The 7,305-nt window shown below is 36.3% G+C and overlaps 1 long non-coding RNA gene across 1 annotated transcript; it reads right to left on the reverse strand.

Annotated features, from left to right (window-relative positions):
• Positions 1 to 84: 84 nt before the first annotated feature.
• On the reverse strand, positions 85 to 6,573 carry LOC136828159 (uncharacterized). The gene is made up of 2 exons (XR_010849944.1): positions 6,295 to 6,573; positions 85 to 1,400 (listed from the first exon to the last, which is right to left on the reverse strand). It is a non-coding gene; the product is annotated as an uncharacterized lncRNA (long non-coding RNA).
• Between the last annotated feature and the right edge of the window lie 732 nt (positions 6,574 to 7,305).

Below are 7,305 nucleotides of genomic sequence, written 5' to 3' on the forward strand. Positions count from 1 at the left end.
ATAATATGTTTTTAACCATTTTAAAGGACTGAAAGAGTAAATAAAAATAAGAAAAGGAGAGATAAAGGAAGAAAAAAAAGAAAATTAGTTTGTACAGAATTTACTTCACATAATACTGACATATTTTTCCTCTTAAAATCTAAACATTAAAAATAAAATGTGGTCAAAAACGAACACACGTAGAAGAGACAGCGATTCTCAGGAGTCTGAGAGAGAGAGAGAGAAAGCGTAAGAGAGAGAGAAAGTCTCTTTCTCTCACTTTTCTCACAGCAATAAGATAAAAATTCGTATTTACAAAAATTTACAAGATCTTTGGGCGCCATGTGAGAATATCCTTAGGATCCCTTGATGGCCAGGAGGAATCCTATGGCAATCTCCTGCAGACGGAAAGGATGTGGGGCGACCCTTCCCTCCTCCCTAGGGCAGCAGTGGTCTTCCTTCCTCCGAAGGGGAGAGATTATCCCTCCTCCGAAGAAGAAAGACTCTTCAATCCTCGGAAGGGGAGAGATTATTCCCTCCTCCGAAGAGGAAAGACTCTTCCTTCCTCAGAAGGGGAGAGATTATTCCCTCCTCCGAAGAGGAAAGACTCTTCAATCCTCCGAAGGAAAGGAAAACCATTCCCTCCTCCGAAGGAGAAAAGACCCTTTCCTACTCCGAAGGAGAAAAAACTCTCATCCTCCGGAGGAGGAAAAAGTCATTCCTTCCTCAGAAGGGGAAAGATTATTCCTTCCTCCGAAGAGGAAAGACTCTTCAATCCTCCGAAGGGGAAAATATTCCCTCCTCCGAAGGAGAAAAGACCCTCCCTCATCCAAAGGAGAAAAGACCCTTCCCCCCTCCGAAGGAGAAAAGACCCTCCCTCCTCCGAAGGAGAAAAATATTCCCACCTCCGAAGGAGAAAAGACCCTTCCCTCCTCCGAAGGAGAAAAGACTCTCCCATCCTCCGACGGAGAAATGACCCTCCCTCCTCCGAAGGAGAAAAGACCCTTCCCTCCTCCGAAAGAGAAAAGACTCTCGGATCCTCCGAAGAAGAAAAAGCTCTCCAATCCTCCGAAGGAGAAAGACTCTCCCATCCTCCAAAGGGGAAAAAACTCTCTCACCCTCCGAAGGAGAAAGACCCTTCCCTCCTCCGAAGGAGAAAAAGCTCTCCCATCCTCCGAAGGAGAAAAGACCCTTCCTTCCTCCGAAGGGGAAAAACTACTCCCTCCTCCGACGGGAAAGACGCAGCAGACAGACGCCCCAGCCCTCCGCCGCCTCTAGCCGTATCTGAAGTTCTTGAGCAGCCTGTCGAACCACTTGAAGAATCCGTCGAAGGGCGTTCTCATGATCGTCGGCGAAGGCATGGCCGACGCTACTGTGAATATCGCTGCTAGCAGGACCAATAGGGCGATGAGTAGGGAGTACTGGGAGGAAAGGAACCGAGTTAGTAGGGCATAAGTAGGGAGAACTGCAAGGAAAAGGCTCTTCACTAATAGGGTAATAGGGCAAATGAATAGGGAAATAACCTCGCAAATAGTAGGGCATAAGTAGGGAGAACTGCAAGGAAAAGGCTCTTCACTAATAGGGTAATAAGGCAAATAAATAGTGAAATGACCTCGTAAATAGGGCAAATAAATAGGGAAATAACCTCATAAATAGGGCAAATAATAGAGAATGAGCCTCATAAAGTGTCAATAAATAGGGAAGAAACCTTATAAAGAGGGCAAACAATTAGTGAAGGGACCTCATAAATAGGGCATAAGTAGTGAAAACTGCAAGAAAATGTTCTTCGCGAATAGGAAAAATAAATAGGGAAGGAAACCGCATTAATAGGGCATATAAATAGGGAAATAACATCATAAACAGTGTCAATAAATAAGGTAAACAATTAGGGAAGGAACCTCACAAATAGGGCGTAAGTAGGGAAGCTGCAAGAAAAGGTTCTTCACTAACAGGGAAAATAAATAGGGAAGGAACTGCGTTAATAGGGCATACGTAGGAAGAACTGGAAAGGTACCTCGCCAACAGGGCAAATATAAATAGGGAAGGAACCTCATTAACAGGGGAATTAATAGGGAGAACTACAAGAAAGGGTACCTTACTAGTAGGGCAGATAAATAGAGAAGGAACGGCATTAATAGGGCTGAGTAGGGAAAATTACAAAACGGCAAATAACTAAGGAAAGAAAGGTGCCCCACCAATAGGGCAATGAAATATATAAATAAAAATAAAATATGGGATTAATTATTCGCCTTTAGAATATTAATTCATAACTTTATCAGTTAGTTTCAGATAATTAATAAATATATAAATACAATCGTACAAATATACACACACGATATTAACCAAATTCTCTACACACACTTTAGCAAAAATGGTTAACACTCCTCAAAATCTCAAATATACATTTGAACAAAAAAGTGGTTAACATTTCTCCAAAATCTCAAATACACATTTGAACAAAAGTGGCTAACACTTCCCCAAAATCTCGAATATACATTTTAACAAAAAAATTGGTTATCACTTCCCCAATATTTTAAATATACATTTGAACAAAAGTGGTTATAACTCCTCAAAATCTCAAATACAGTATACATTTTAGCAAAAATGGTTATCACTTAACCAAAATCTCAAATATACATTTGAACAAAAATGTTTGTCATTTCCCCAAAATCTCAAATATACATTTGAACAAAAGTGATTAACACTTCCCCAAAATCTCAATTACACTTTTTAATAAAAAACGGTTATACCTCCCCAAATTTTCAAATATACATTTTAACAAAAGTGGTTATCACTTCCCCAAAATTTGAACAAAAGTGGTTATCACTTCCCCAAAATCTCAAATACACATTTTAACCAAAAAAGGTTATCATTTGACCACTTTCCCAAAATCACGAAGCAAGATTATAAATCAGCTAATCAGGCATCATGAATCTTGTTTTGATTATTACTCATGTAACTCATTTCAAAATAAAATTCAAAACTGTTTTTCTTTTACAACTGCTTGAATTTATCATCTACTACAAAAAAAATAGTGTCAGAAAAACCTATATATATATTTTTATAACCTAAATATTGTTTTCTTAAAACTGCTAGATTTTAATGTAATTTTTATTTCTCCAAAGGCATCGAAACCAGAATTCATCAACAACAGCTTAACTAAAACAAAACAAAATCATTCGAACGACTGGACAGACACGGGAAATAAAACTGAAAGCAGAAAATACCAGGATACGTGCCAATGGCAACCACTTTTTCTGGCTCTGCCAAGCGAGTCAAGCAACTTTTGCGAGAAGCATGCAATTTCCACTTGCAGCTGCTCTTTGCTGTCAAGCAGTGGTCGAATGTCACCTGCGCAATCAGGAAGGAAGAGTTTTGTGCTCACCTGAGCTGACGAGAGAGAGAGAGAGAGAGAGAGAGAGAGAGAGAGTTTTTGAGTGGTCGAATATCATCTGCGTAATCAGGGAGGGAGGGTTTTTTGTTCACCTGAGCTGACGAGAGAGAGAGAGAGAGAGAGAGAGAGAGAGAGAGAGAGAGAGAGTGTTTTTGAGTGGTCGAATATCATCTGCGTAATCAGGGAGGGAGGGTTTTTTGTTCACCTGAGCTGACGAAAGACAGAGAGAGAGAGAGAGAGAGAGAGAGAGAGAGAGAGAGAGAGAGCGTTTTCGATTTATTGATGCCTTAGGTACAGGCAGGCCTCGAGATTCGTTTTTTATTGTCTGTAATCAAAATTCCGTCGAGATGCCTCATTTAATTTTTGTTTGGTTCCGAGATTTCTTTTTACTTGTCTGTGGTCAAAACGTATCTGTCTAGTAATAAAAAAATAATTATATCTTATTTTCGAGGTTTATTTTATCTTGTCTGTGGTCAAAACGTATCTGTCTAGTAAGTAAAAATAATTTTATATTATTTTCGAGATTTTTTTTATCTTGTTTGTGGTGAAAAAATGTCTGTCCAGCATTCAAATGTATTTTGTTTTATTTTCCAGATTTATTTTTTCTTGTCTGTAGTCAAAATGTGTCGAGCATTCAAATGTATTTTGTTATATTTTGAGATTTATTTTTTCTCGTCTGTAGTCAAAACGTATCTGTCCAGCCGTTAAAATAATTCTGTTTTGCTTTAGTTAAGCTGTTGTTTATGAATTCTGGTTTTGGTGCTTTTGCAGAAATAAAAATTAGTTTTATAAGATAAAAAATGTCTTATTAGAATTTAAAATTTGGCAGTTTTAAGAAAACAATCTTTAGGTTATCAAAAAAAAATTATATAGGTTTTTCTGACAAAATTTTTTTTTTTTGTAGTAGATGATAAATTCAAGCAGTTGTAAAAGAAAAACAGTTTTAAATTTTATTTTGAAAAGAATTATATGAAAAATAATCAAAACAAGATTCATGATACCTGATCAGCTAATTTTGCTGGGCTATGAAATATCTGGATATACTGTGATAATTGCTGAGTCATCTGGGAGTTACAGTCAGGGAGTTAGAATGACCTGGTATAAGACTTTTATTAAAAGAGAGAGTTAGGACAGGCCAGGCCTAAGACTTTCATAAAATTGGGAAGTCAGGACAGACCAGGCCTAAGACTTTCATTAAAGGAGGAATTCCGAACAGACCAGACTTAAGACTTTCATTAAAAGAGGAACTCAGGGCAGACGAGGCCTAAGACTTTCGTTATAAGAGGAATTACTGACAGACTAGGCCTAAGACTTTCATTAAGACAGGAAGATAGGACAGACCTGGACTAAGACTTTCATTAAGAGAGGAATTCAGGACAGACCAGGCCTAAGACTTTCACTGCAAGAGGAAAAGTCCTAGGACAGACCAGGTCTAAGACTTTCATTAAAAGAGGAATTCAGGACAGACCAGGTTTAAGTGTTTCATTACGAGAGGAAAAGTCTTAGGACACCCCTGACCTAAGACTTTCATTCAGAAGATGAAATCAGCACTGACCAGGCCTAAGACTTTCGTTAAAATAGGAAAAATCTGAGGATAGAAAACACCACACCAGGCCTAAGACTTTCATTAAAAGAGAAAAAACCTCAGGACAGCCCTGACCCGAGACTTTCATTGCAAGAGGCAATAGACTTTCATTAAAAGAGGAAACTAGGACAGACCTGACCTAAGACTTTCATTAAAAAAGTCTAAAGCATCATATATACTAGAAATAGTTTCATTAAAAGCAGTCCCTAAATCAAGGCTAGGAAGGTTAAGACTTCATCAAGTCATATTTACTTAAATGAAAATTAGGACGAATGATAATTTCATAATAATAATAATAATTATTATTATTATTATTATTATTATTATTGAGAAGATGAACCTTATTCATATGGAACAAGCCCACTAAAGGGGACATTAACTTGAAATTCAAGAAGCTTCCATAGAATATTAAGGTTAGGTTAGGAAGAAATCTCACTTATTAGAAAAGAAAAAAACAAATTAATGAATTAATAAATAGATAAAAATGTATTAAAGTGCAAGGAGAATAGCAAATAAAATAACCTATTTAAGATAATTATCGAACTCAGATAATTAAGCAATTGTGCCTAATTTTTTATCTCGGCTATCAGAAAATACGTAGCGACCAGTTTTTCTAGCTAAACTAATTATCAGGCGTCAAATTCCTTTCACTCCAGACCTATAGTGTGATATATCAGAGAAACAAATCTCTCTCTCTCTCTCTCTCTCTCTTTAAATCCTCACTTTGACAGTAGAATCACGATCAATTTCTCTCTCTCTCTCTCTCTCTCTCTCTCTCTCTCAGTCTCTTCTCTTTGTTGATCTCATTTAGCAGCAGAAACACTGAACACAATTTCCCATTTTCAAATCCATGCCCCATCGCTATATATAAAACAGACTCTCTCTCTCTCTCTCTCTCTCTCTCTCTCAATTTAAATCCTCATGTCGATAGTAGAATCACGAAACAATTTTCTTCTTCCAATCTATATACCATCGCTGTCACAAAATACTCACTCACTCTCTCTCTCTCTCTCTCTCTCTCTCTCTCTCTCTCTCTCTCTCTCTCTCTCCTCTATTTCAAACCCATATTCCATCAATACTTACAGCCTGCATTTTGAAAACTCTTCCAAAGTAGCTGTTTCCACTCTCTCTCTCTCTCTCTCTCTCTCTCTCTCTCTCTCTCTCTCTCTCTCTCTCTCTCTCTCTCTCTCATCTCAGATCCATACCCCCATAGATACTAAATACATTTGTTATATCATAAAACACACCTCTCTCTCTCTCTCTCTCTCTCTCTCTCTCTCTCTCTCTCTCTCTCTCTCTCTCTCTCATTTCAAATCCATATTCCATCAATACTTACAGTCTGCATTTTGATAACTCTTCTAAAGTAGCTGTTTCCAGGCCTGAGCTCAACTGTTCTGTGAAATCTAGAATTGGGACCTTCCTTATATATACTTGATGAGCCTAACATACGTGTGTGTTCCACCCAGGTAGTGCCCGGGCCAAAGAGCAACCAATAGCATTGGTAGCTTTTTTGGGGGGGGGCCAAATGGGTTGTGGGGGAGAGGCGAAGGGCGACGAGTTTTCAGAGAGTTGTCAGTAAGATGTACCAACAAACAGGTGTAGTTAGTTTTTAGCGACCATAAATTTCTGGCTTTAGAAAATATATTTTTGCCTGATAGGTATTGTGTGTGTGTGTGTTTCTGTGTGTGTTTCTCTGTATATGTATATATATATATATATATATATATATATATATATATATATATATATATATATATATATATATATATATATATATATATACATTCATCCGTTTGTTTATTATTTCATTGTTTCCTTTCTAATAACTGATCTCCTCTTTCTGTATTTACTGGTATCTTCTGTGGCTTCTATCAAATGAACGCCATAATATCCTATAGAAGATTGAATTAAAAGTCAGTGGTTCCATATGAATAGGGTTTTGTATTCTGAATAATAATTATAATAATAATAATAATAATAATAATAATAATAATAATAATAATAATAATATCTATCTATCTATATATACCGGTATACAGATAGACAGTTACATAGATATTATTATTATTATTATTATTATTATTATTATTATTATTATTATTATTATTCAGAAGATGAACTCTACTTATGTTGAACCAGCCTACATGGGGCCATTGAATTGATAGTCAAGCTTCCAATTATTATTATTATTATTATTATTATTATTATTATTATTATTATTATTATTATTATTATTATTTATTTATTTATTTATTTATTTATTTAAATGGAACAAGCACACCACAGGGGCCACTGACTTGAAATTCAAGCTTCCAAATATTATTATTATTATTATTATTATTATTAT

Source organism: Macrobrachium rosenbergii, chromosome 42 (assembly GCF_040412425.1).
Source record: "Macrobrachium rosenbergii isolate ZJJX-2024 chromosome 42, ASM4041242v1, whole genome shotgun sequence".
NCBI classification, from domain to species: domain Eukaryota; kingdom Metazoa; phylum Arthropoda; class Malacostraca; order Decapoda; family Palaemonidae; genus Macrobrachium; species Macrobrachium rosenbergii.